The 12588-nt window shown below is 44.7% G+C and overlaps 1 long non-coding RNA gene across 1 annotated transcript; it reads left to right on the top strand.

Annotated features, from left to right (window-relative positions):
* Nucleotides 1-813: 813 nt before the first annotated feature.
* Nucleotides 814-12381, top strand: LOC126522314 (uncharacterized). The gene is made up of 3 exons (XR_007597390.3): nucleotides 814-1369; nucleotides 2502-2607; nucleotides 8573-12381. It is a non-coding gene; the product is annotated as an uncharacterized lncRNA (long non-coding RNA).
* The last annotated feature ends 207 nt before the right edge of the window (nucleotides 12382-12588 follow it).

The following is a 12588-nucleotide window of genomic DNA, read 5'->3' as shown; positions in this document are numbered from 1 at the left end:
AGAAGCCCGTAGGCCATCCACTATTGCAAGCAGACGGAGCTGCACGGACGGCGCGCTGATGGGCTCGTGTTCGCCAGCTAAAGCGGGAGACACATGGCCCGATTCGGTGTCCGATCCGGCGTCCGACGCGCCTGAACGGCAGCCGGAATCGAGGTGTTTTGCCGTGCCGAACCGCCGGATCGGACGTCCGGCGTGCGACAAACCGGGCAAATTTTCATCGTCTGATGTGTCCGACAACCGCACTGACCGCACCGTCGTTTGGCCGCAGCTAATGTGACGTTCTCTGACGTTCCCTCCACGGAGGCGGCGCTGGCAGGCCGGTTTCTCGCCGTCTTTTTTTTTTCCTTGCCTGCTGCAGTTTGTTGCCGACACGAAATAGTTACCAGTTCAATAAAGTTATCTCGAACGTGTGCTTATTATGCAAAACAGCGCCTAGTACACTAGCACTAAGCTACCGGGCGGAGCTTACGCGCCGCTCGACCGTTCGGATACACGCACGTTGGATCGGACGCCAAATCGTACCGTGTGTCCCCTGCTTAAAGCTCGCTCATGGTTCGGCGTAAGTCCCTGTATATTCTTTATAAATAAGGAAGCCTACCTAGGCACTGTAAACCCAACAATTGGGGCCTAAATGCCTGCCCTCCTCCCAGCTGCGGCTTCGTTTGAGCGACAAAGTCCGATTTCGAAGGCCGTGCTTTTGTAAACTGCATGCCACTGAAGCGGTTGCGAATCTTGAAGGCGACATCAGCTTCATTTTTTTTTAGATATATACAGTACATTTTCTTAAACTTCGTATAAAAAAGTGCATATTTATACAAAGTTAACACTTTTGGACCTAAGAAATTTGTTAAAGTGTCCCTACCGATTGTTGTTAGGAAAAAACACGTAATTTTCTCATTTACGATACATTTTTCTAAAAACCGTAGAGTGGCGCCACTGCAGTATTTGTTTGGTCGACATACCACGTTGGTTGTAGTGAATGCACCTTGCAGTAAGGCGGTATTTGAGTTATATTTTAGAAGTGCCTAGACAAAATCTGCTCCTTGTCGTGTGCAGTAACCATCGCAAACCCTCCGGACATGTGTAACGCCGTTAGTTCGCCGTGTGTTTCGTGCGATCTACCAGTGTCGACAGTGAGTGTCTTACTACAGCGCCCGTCCGAGCTGCCTTTGTTCTGCCGAGCTGCCTGCCCGCGCTCTCGTGAAAAGTCTGGTACTGGAGCTTCGAATCGTAGTGTATGGAAGACTGTTGAAGGTTGTGCTTTTGTGGAGCTGGAGTTCATCGGAAGTTCTACAGTGCTTGCGCCAGAAAAACGTCGGTGCCTCGGTACCTTTGAGACGAAGGAGCGTTGGCCAAGTCTTTTTGAAAGGTAAGCAAGTTTGGCCCTTGCGCGCATTCTTGAACTTATGATTTACGTAATGAACGTTGTGTAACTAGCTAGAGCAACGCGCTTTCTGATCGTAGGTTGGCCGTCTTGCTGTGCACATTTAGCAAACAATTTCACGAAGGCTTCCTCTGATGTTACAGCGTACTTGCATTCTGCTGTAAAATATATGCGACCCGCCTTGATTGCTATGCCTGAATGGGCACACAATTATGAAAACACTGAAAGTTGCTGTTCGTTCGGTAGTTTTCTGGCAAGAAGTTATTCGTTATATATGCATTCCCGCAAGTACAGTACATGTGTAATGTATCCGTCGATGTATCATGGGCTTCGCGCGTTGGCACACGATTCCTATGTTTGACGCTTAAGCAGATAGAAGCTTGTATGAAGATTTTTCTATGTATACAGTTTGGTTTGGATGACCACGTCGCGAGAACCTGTGTATTGTTTATGTTCTTGAGTGTCTTCGCGTATTTGTCTTCTATGTTGCAGACCCGACATAGGCCGATATTACAGTAACGAAGTTTATTTTTAATCGAGACATTTCAGAGACCGGCCTTTAAGAAAGACATAGACCAACCAATTCTTACGAACGGGATGCCAGCTCTTGCAATCGTAGGTTATACGGCAGTGCGTAATAAAGTAAGGACTGCGATTTTGTAGCGATACTTACCCCTCGATTCTATACCACTCTTGTCGCCCACCGCAAACGGCCGGCTGTTCCAGTACGTAGCACGGGCCGGGGCGACGGTCAAACCACTAACGAATAACGAAAAGGAATAGCATCGCTACAAAATCGCGATCTAGCTTTCAGAATGCTTTTCATGTGCTTAATATTTTTGTTTAATCCAAGGCGCCACGTTTTACTGCATATTTGAGTTTTGTTTTCGATTGTCCTGGTAGCCTGTTGTTGCTGATTTCGTTCCTTCCTGAAACTTCGCTTGTTACAAAATATCAGTGTAACCTCCTTAGATATAACAAAGAGACATTTGTGCAACCAGACGCAAATTCATGCAGCTGGCTGTGTGAGGCTCTCTTTGCAATTCCACATGACACTGGTAAATCACAAATTCCCAGGTTCACAACACAATAAATTAAACATTTCTTACTTTTGAAGGCTATGCGGATTCTGGAGGCATCCCTACATCAAGCAGGAACCTGCTGCACTGCTGGAAGCTGGACAGCACGACAATAAAGCACGTGATCTGTGTGCTTTCTCAAAGGTGCGTACAAAACTGGCGCTGCCTTTCGAGTTGTAGGACACATTTGTGTAATATGCAATCATTTTACTGTATTGCCATTTTCAGGATTTCTAGTGGCTGATCACGAATTTTATGTTTTGGTGGAGTGCCCTCAGTTTAATGAATTTACCTAAAGTAGCCTCCTCTGAGTTAAATATAATTGGACGCTTGAGTAATTATGCCTTATATACTCCATATAGACTATATTAATCTAGCCAAAATGCCTTTTTAAGAACCATGAATTGAGGTTTCGTGTCTCGAAAAATGCGTTGTACCGCCTAAAGACATGGTTTAGGCAAAAGTGCCTTAAGCAATGCTTTCGCACAAAAGTTGTATCATCAAGAGCTTCATAGAAGCCTGTGTGGTCGGTATGAAACATGACAAAGAAAGACATAGACCAACCAAATACAACATTAAAAGCAATACATTTTGGCTTCCATATGGAAGCCTTGTTCACAATAAGGCTAAAAAAAGTGGAAGTGCCTATTTAATTAAGTTAGTTTTAGCATAAGATGGACGTGGGCTCCTTGGTTTCAGATAAACGTGTGTCCTGTTGATTGCATCTCCAGGGAATCCGGGTACAGGCATGGCTTCCAATTTCTTTCCTGGCCGATTATGCTAGACACTATCCAGTCACTATTGTGTTTAGTCATTGCTGCATGCTCTGCCAAAGCATTTGATGCCACTCTTTTCTCATCCACGTAGTTCTGATGTTGGCGTAGCCATTGTTTAAAGTTGCCCATTGCCCTAATGTAGATAGTATTCATATACACATGTTATGTTTCAAAGGTCAGAATTCATGTCAGTAAAATTTTTGATACGGGTTGTTACTGGGATGGCTACCTCGTTGGTTTAGCATGGCTTGTCACTGGGATTGCTCTCTTGTTTGTTTAGCTTCTTGTCGGGTTCTTATGGATTTGATTTTGTGCACAATGAGATGTTACACACACACCTTGCATATACATGAAAAAAAGGTTTACAGCAGAGATAACACATATGCATGGGCATATATATGTGTCAATAAAATACCCAAGCCTCATTTCTGCCTACAGAAAAAGAAGTTATTTCTCCTCGAGGGCATGACTGCTTCCAATAATGAACCTCCAAGGGAAGGTTTTCTCTAATCCCCATTTTTGATATCTACATGCTTATGTGGCATGTACAAACTGGACGAGTGGTCTAAATTTTAAATTTGAGTAATAATTGCAATAAATAACTCATTTCACCTGTCTTCTAATGACTCTAAAATTCTATGCTTCTACCTTGCCAAACCTTTTATGAAATTAGTTTGATGAGGCCCAATATACAGGGCTTTCTAAATTGAAGGTATCAGTACCTATTAAAGACTGTGCTAACTATGAAAATGCTGCTTGTGTATGTGTTTTATTCATTTCTCAGACAAAAGCTTTACACCCAAGTGCAGTCAGTAAATCGAAAACAATTGCGTCTTGTTCAATAGTTCTCGAGCACTTGTGCGTCACTATAGTCGGATACAACTTTAGAAAAAAGGGGAGGCCCCGCCCAGATGACTGAAGCGCGACGTCCGATTGCCTCCGCGACTAAAATAATCCCGCTCAAAAAATCGTGCTTCGGAAACGCGCAATTCTCGGTATAAATAAAGACTTTGATGACTGGATTAGTAGAGCTCTCATGTGCTACAGCACATGCCAGATCACGACAGAAAAATAACCCCGTGCCTTCCACAACGCTGCCCGTCGTCTGCTCTTTAGCTTCATTGCAAGTGGCAAAAGTAGAAAGAGCAACTCTGCATGGCATTTGTGCTTGTTTACATGTACACGGCAAATTTACTACTCCTGTTCCGAGCTTCAAATGAATCAGTTGCTACTGAACAAGTACTTATATAAAACAATGCATTTATCTCAACCATTACAAACCCAAGATGCTCAGTGTCAGCGAAAGCACCGGGTTAAAGGTGAGGAGGGAGGTCAAAGCTTCGCATATTTCGGGTGGCAAACTGTCGACACCCTCGTGAAAACGCCCACAAAATGTGGAGAAAAGAAGAAGCAGCACGAAGTAGGACACATGTGCGCTGAGGTCGTGTGCACGATTTCTTTCACCACAACGAGATACCGACGATCGAGAAGATCACTAACGAGTTCTCGAAGCGTATGTGGTGTTATGTTTGTGCCCTGGGATTTGCCTGACGGAAGGCCAGTGCTATGGTTTGTCGACCGTGGAGGCAGCATTCATCCCTGCATGGTGCCTGCCTGCTTCGGACACGACTACGTGCACGGCTCGGGTTTCCTCGCGGCTGCACGGCATCCACGACGGAAGCAGCCACCGGATCACGGACTGCTTTTCGGCCCCTCCCCGTCCCGGCAGCAATGCAACCCCCGCTCCCCCTCGTTTGTCCGGCGGCGCCCGCACCGCAAACGACTCCCGCTGTGTTGGGGACAGTTTCCAAAGGAGGGCTGTGTTTCGACCCAGTGCCTTGCAGTTGGTTCCCTTTGTCCTATGCGGGCCATAAAACTTGACCGGCGCACCATTCTGACCGACCGCCAAATCGTCCCGACGCCGCAGCGCGGTTCAAGGAAGCGCCGGCCACCGAGAGCGGCATTAGGACACCGGAGGCTGCCCGGACCCTCTCTCTCTCGACCTTGTTTCGTCCTTGGGGACTGTCTGGGGGATCTTTGGACTAAGGGGTGTTATTTAAGCAGCTTGCAGCTGCTCTGTTGGTCTCTTTCCTGATAACGACGAGAACATGTAAACATTGTATAAAGAATTATTCGCAGAGAAAACTCTCCTCGTCTCTGACTCTGCGTGAAGCGAGGTCCAGACCTCCTGCCAGCCACACATACCTCGGCAAACGCAACAATGGATCTCCCATCACTGAAGCGGTGTACTGTGTGTCAAGCACAGCAGCCAAGCATTCTCCCGTGGCCTCTCAAATAAATAAGCAGTTCATTTGATGATATATTCCTTTTAATGGAAGCCCAATTCTGAAAAAGCAACGTCCTGCACAGATCATGCTCAATATAAGCGTTGGCATGGAAACGTGCTGAAATGCCGGAAAATCTGAATGCAAATGCAGTTATTAATCCTGAATAACTATGTGGGGTCCGAAATGCTCATTCGGGCATCCACTGTCCAGCTTCACACGAAAAAGCAGTAGTCAATGTGAATGAAATTGACAGCCACTCTTAGCAGCCTGCACGCCAAAGCACATTGTGCTTTGCGTGCAGTTGTGCTGCCCCTACTGTTTTTTCCAGCCCGTTGAGATGAATAATGCCAATGTCAGAAGGCCCAATACTCTATTGGGCAGCCACCTATGAGCATGACGGGCCCTGTGATGAAATAACAGTCATCAGGGCACGCTTCAAAGGCACCTTTAGCAGTCTGCACGTCAAAGCCCAGTCAAGCCGTCACCGCTGTTGGTGAAACGGCAGCAATCAATGCGAGAATGACAGCCACTGTTGGCAGCTTGCATGCAAACACACATTCATGTGGTGGCATTGTTTATTTTGGTTACCTGGCCTAGGCAAGTAATGCGAATATGACAATTATCAAACATCATTAGCTTAGTTAGGCCCAATATACTCAGTCGGGTAGCTATTAATAGCAGTAGTCGAGGGCACGCTTGAAAGGCACCATTAGCAGTCTGCACGTCAAAGCGCAGTCAATCCGTCGCCACTTTTGGTGAAATGGCAGCAATCAATGGAGAATGACAGCCACTGTTGGCAGCTTGCATGCAAACACACATTCATGTGGTGGCATTGTTTATTTTGGTTACCTTGCCCAGGCAAGTAATGCGAATAAGAGAACAATTATCAAACATCATTAGCTTAGTTAGGCCCAATATACCCAGGCGGGTAGCTATTAATAGCAGTAGTCAAGGGCACGCTCAAAAGGCACCATTAGCAGTCTGCATGTCAAATCACAGTCATACCGCAGCCATTGTTGTATTTGTTTATCTGACCGGGCAAGTAACACCAATGTAAGCACAATTATTCACCCTGAATAGCTCTGCTAGCATTGTGCTAAAAAATGCTGAGTGAAGTTGAATGTGTTTTATTGAGGCAATTATTTAATTCACAAGCCATCGGCATGTCGATCAACCGCCAGGTTCAGACAATGTCATTTGTGAAGTAATAAAGGGTGAAAGTTGCAAAAGCTCTTAGTGCACTGCTTTGCTGGGCTCCATTCACTGAATAATGTCTTTGCAACGGCGAAAGCGTCAGACAGAAATCACACCCCACTGCACATTGTTATTCGTGCTGAAAATTTTCACCATCATATGTGATAGGCAGTGAAACCGTTTGTTTACTAAGACTGCATGCATGAAAAATTCAACAGCATAGCAAGGTGTTTCACAATATGCAGCCTTTCATGTGCACTTCTGGCTAGCTGCCACATGCACTGACGCATAAACATGAACAGAGGTAAGAGGCAAAGTTACTGTGCAACCCACATGACGCTTTTAAGAAAATGTATCTCTAAACCTTTGTTTTGATAGGCGATCAAAATTTGTTTTGAGCAAGTTGGTTAGTCACATTGCAGCAACAGCACAAGAAACAAGGACAGAAAACGCAGCGAGTAGGCAGATTGAGAAGACGAGGTAGACCAGCGAGAAAGGTTTTAATGAGATGGAAGAGGCCAGTTGTGCAGTGTACAGGAGATAGTGCTTTGAATGAGATTGGCTAATGAAAATGTGTAAAGACTTTGCTGAAAGAAAACTAGCAAAAACAAATGCTAATATAAAATAAAAGGACAAATATGAGTAAGTGCAAACACGCATGGAAGCAGGAACGCTGGCAACACAACTTATGCGTGACTGTGCCACAGCACGCATTCTACAGCTTGCGTGCGCGGTGAGCACTGGTGGAAAGAAATCAATCGACGGTGCTATACACAACGCTCGAACACCGCTGTTAGACGCTCGGCTATCTCACTGTTGACAACAATCATTCACGCTAAGTTGACGGCGACAAATCTTTGCATTGGAGGCTTCTTTTGCAAATATTTTCTGTTGAGACGCTCGTAGGTTTGTTTCACGCACGCACGCTTTTCTAATTTCTCCTCAGAATGGTTTTGCTCCATCACTTTACCCCGTCCGACGGAAAATGCAGCGACACGGTACACGAACTCACCCGCAGCTGACAGCAGGCACCAGACTTTGGCAAACTTTTCTTGTCCTAACTTCACTCGGGAGCGAAATAAAAAACATGGAACAAACAGGCAGGATGTGTGTATGCAGCAGTCACCGAGACATCCTGTTTTCAGGCAAAGCATAGCGCAGCATCAGCAGTGCTCGCTGCAATGTTTCTTCGCCGGATCACGGCTTAGAATACACGCACGCAGCACAGATGCCGCATCGTAAGCTCGCAGTAATATTTCCGGCATGATAGACAATGACAAACTGTTTGGGAATTCACTGTGACGAGGCATTGACGCGCACAGCTGACGCGACTTGGCCTAGTTCGAAGCCCGGGCGGCCATCTTCTCCGACGGCGGGCCACCGGCCGTCCGGCGCATGACATCAGTCCAGAGTGCGCAACCATTAGTGGATGCTCGTGTGCATCCGCCTCGGAGGACTAAACGCCTCTGTTTTTCTAAAGTTGTATCCGACTATAATCGAGCACAGCTTGACCCTTGGCCTAATACTAAATCAGGCTTGAAGCTTTCAATGTCTGCTAATCGCTAGAACAGCACCAGATCTCATTCTGTGCCAAGGGGTGGAACGCATTCGCTTAGAGCTAGGCAGATGAATGTCTTTCTTTCGCATTGAAGTTCCCAATACTTTCTAGTCTTAGGTGAAAGTACACAGCTCAGCACAACGCACGTATGGTATACGTAAGGGTACTTTGTTCTTTAAACCATATCAACAAGAAGCTGCTACTTCCGTTTTTGCACACCTTACCCTATTTCCTAACCTTTCCTTGATCAAAAGTGTAGAAAATTAATCTGTGCTTGTTCTATTGTTTCACAGGTAGACATCGGCGACGGTGTATATGTTGAAAAGTGCCTGCTGAAGAGGCTGCGCCTGGATGCTAACAACTCAGGCTTTCAGTTCGCAGGGGGCCTCCTTAAGGCTCCTTTTACAAAAGAAGAGGTTGAAGGGAGGCGCTACACATGGATGCGCAGCGATTGTTTGTGACATCGTCACTGCTGGCAGGCCTGGCCTGCCTTTTCGCTTCGTTCTGGGTCTTCCACGTTATCTACTCGTAAAGGCCCACAGGGTTTTGACATTTATTGAGCACTGCTTTCTGGATTTGAGCTACACAAAGCTGCAGGTGAAAGCATTGGATTTAGTCAATATTTACAAGAACTATTGCTAGGCAAAAAAATTTTCAGATGCATATCCTCAAGAAAGTTTCTGTAAAAATTATTTTGCCTAACAAAAGCACTCGTGGGTTCTGTGGCTGGCAGCTTGCCCAAGCCATGTAGCACAGTGCTTGCTTTAAAGGGACACGAAAGGGAAAATTTATTTGAGCGTTATTAAATCATTTTTCTACAACACCGAAAAAACAACTCCCTCTATGAGAATTGGCTTGATAAGCCAGATAACTTGCAAAAACGAAAACTGGTGTCGCCAGCACCACCTTATAATTCCTGCACCAGCTCGCTGTGATATGGAATTTGACGGTGTCTGTTCGGGTCTAGCTAATGTTCTACTGGCCAATATTGATGAATTCTGTTGTAAAGGTGTCAAAGAATATACTTAGTTGAAGTATGGCTCCACACTGATGTGCGGGCACTGCATAAAACTTGAAAGTTAAATCTTCATTTTCTCATCTATTAATCCGCTTATTGCCACAATGTTCATGAATACAGTTCTGAAAGATTGTTTTATCAATCTAAAATGATTTATTGTTTCTCTTTAGTATCTCTGTAATGGACCTTTAGCAACAAAATGTGTGTTAGTTTGCGACAGGTATTCTCAGCGGGGGCAAGAGCACCAGCAGCATGCTCAGTGATTCTGTACCAACTGATAATTTGAAGGATGTCCTGTGCCACTAGGGTTAGGCCAACATGGCTCTGTGTTAATCACCACAAGTGTATTATGCAAAACTTAATGGCCCAGAAATTGGTAATTCAGGGGGGAGTTGAATTAGCTGTTTATTTTTTTTTTCTTTATCATGGACTTCTCACATTACACTTTGTCACAACGCATTCACTTTAAAGTAACTGGAGAATAAGGTGGTTTGGTATTCAGACATGCCTTCTGTGTGTAAACAGTGTTAGATGAGCAATACAAAGATACACCATAGATGCTGACTGGCAACATGAAGGGGTTTGAGGGCAGCTACGAATATACATCCTTGTAGTCGTACCTATAGCACTATGTTCAATTTGTCACACAAGCATATGGCATCCATCACAACTGCATGCCTAGAAAAAGACAAGGGCAACACACTCAATTACCTTTTATTCTATCTAAGAAGCACTACAATATTTAGGCAACGAAATTGACATCTGGCTTGTACCCATAAGTACTGCAATACAGTTGTATAACATGTTCCTCTTGTGTGGAAAAAGGGCTGCATACGTTTTCTTTGAGCACAAGGGGGAGTGGTATCAGTTAAAGCCCCTCCATCCACGCGCCACTGCCGCTTTCTTAAGTAGCGACAACCTTTGTTGTGCGCCGCCTTTTCCCCTGACATCAAATCCGGTTCCAGCATTTCCAGTTTCAAAGTTTCCGGTTCCGGCGTTACTGCTTCCTGGAGTTGTGCTGCGGGAATTTCCACTTTGACTGCCGATGGTGAGATGCCCACGCGTGCTTAGCAGAGCTGTGGTAGTCACCATGAGAAGAATGCAAAGGCGACAAGCTGTTGTATTCCGCTGAAGTAGTAATTCGCGGTCGCTGTTTTCTAAATGCACGAAAAATGGCAGTGGTCTCCAAGCGCCCAGGCACTACATTCCACTGTACGTTGTCTCGTGGCACAACCCGTCGCAGGTTGACGCGAAACAGCGAACACGATCAGATCGCTGGTTACAATAGGCGGTGGTACTTGGATGGAATCGCATTCACAGTTTAAACCGCAGCTGGTGCAATTAAAGCCTCTCCATCGACGCGAAAGTAAACAACGTTAAGAAAAACATAGCGTTACTTCCACTCGGAACAGGAAGCTGCAGCTACGGAAGTTCCGCTTGACGCCGGAAGCTAAGGGGGCGAGTGGCAGAGGAACGTGGAGGAAGAGGGTAGGTTGGCGGTACTTAACCTGGTCGGCGGAAACGTGTATGGAGGGGCTTTAGTATCAGTTAATGGCTGTTTTCACATATATGTTTTGTCGTGTGTATTAGCAATCACCACTTTCCTTATCTGAGTGAGGTCATTTTTTAGAAAGTTTGAAAGTTTATAGAACATGTTGCTCATGGTTGTTGCAGTTTTCTTCCTAACTATCCATTCATTGCACTGTGCACCCATGTCTTGGGCAACTAGCTGTTTGAAGGTCAGCATGCTATCGATGGGTCTAATGATAATCTCTAGTGCCCTCTCATTTGCTTGTTGCAATACTTAAGAGTTAGATTTTGTATATTGTGTCACTGGTTTATTTTCACTGTACTTTAGTTTCACTACATCTTGAATGTGTTGTGATAGTTTTTCTTTTGCAATGAAAGATATGGTGGGCAGTTGCCGACACTAATGTTTCGCTGGGCAGTAATGGTCATTAGCAGCAGATGCTAGCTGCCCTTAAGTGCAATGTTTTTATGTTGCATAGTATTGTTCATGATCCATTGAATGCACTGCACGCGCATGTTGTGGACAACTGCCTGTTTGAAGAAATTATCTGCATATTCAGTGGGTCTAATGTGAACATCTCTACTACTGACTTAGCTTCACTACATCTTGAATGTGTTGTGATAGTTTTTATTTTGCCGTGACAGATGTGGTGGGCAGTTGCCGGCACTAATGTGATAGTACGAATGCTTGCTGTATTTACCACATGGTTGTTTCATTTCGTCTGAGGCAGTAGTGGCCGTTAGCAGCAGATGTCATTTGGCCTTAAGTGCAATATTTTTATGTTGCATAGTTTTGTCCATAATCATCCATTGAATGCACTGCAGACCCATGTTCTGGACAACTGCCTGTTTGAAGGAATGATCTGCATATTCAGTGTGTCTAATGTGAACATCTCTAGTACTGCCTGTGTATTTGTGAGTTAGATTTTGTATTGTGTGTCATTTTGTTTTTTTCGCTGTGCTTTAGTTTCACTACATCGTGAATGGGTTGATAGTTTTCCTTTTGCAGTGAGAGATATGATGGGCAGTGGCCGGCACTAATGTGATAGTACGAATGCTTGCTGTATTTACCACATGGTTGTTTCATTTTGTCTGGCGCAGTAATGGCCGTTAGCAGCAGATGCCATTTGGCCTTAAGTGCAATATTTTTATGTTGCATAGTTATGTTCATACTAATCCATTGGATGCACAGCACACCCATGTTCTGGACAACTGCCTGTTTGAAGGAATGACCTGCATATTCAGTGGGTTTAATGTGAACGTCTCTAGTACTGACTGTATATTTATCAGTTAGGTTTTATATTGTATGTTGCTTGTTTTCACTGTACTTTAGTGGGATTGCACATTGAATGAGTTGTGATGTATTTTATTTTGCTATGAGAGATCTAATGGGCAGTTACCAGCCCCCAGTCTGTGTATTAGTACAAATATTTATTATGCTTATCACAGCATTTTGTAAGGCTATTGTTTTGTGATGATTAACTCATGCCTGACTTTTTTATGAGAAACATGTCACAACTAATAAACAATCACTCATGCTTGGGATCCATGAAATCATCCTTGTAATCTTTCAATTGTCTTCGAACTACTTCCACATCAGGCCCAAGAAACTCCAGAACGCGTTTGAAGAATTACTCTCGGAAAGAACCGAGAAAACCTGATGAATGAGGTAAAAAAATACTCCGAGATCAGCTCCAAGAAACCACAGAATGGGCTTGAAAATTTCTCTCAGGTAGAGCTACGAAACCTTGATAACGAGGT

Source organism: Dermacentor andersoni, chromosome 6, assembly GCF_023375885.2.
Source record: "Dermacentor andersoni chromosome 6, qqDerAnde1_hic_scaffold, whole genome shotgun sequence".
Lineage (NCBI taxonomy): Eukaryota > Metazoa > Arthropoda > Arachnida > Ixodida > Ixodidae > Dermacentor > Dermacentor andersoni.
Note: the sequence above shows the minus strand (reverse complement) of the source record. Positions and strands in the feature narration are given on the sequence as shown.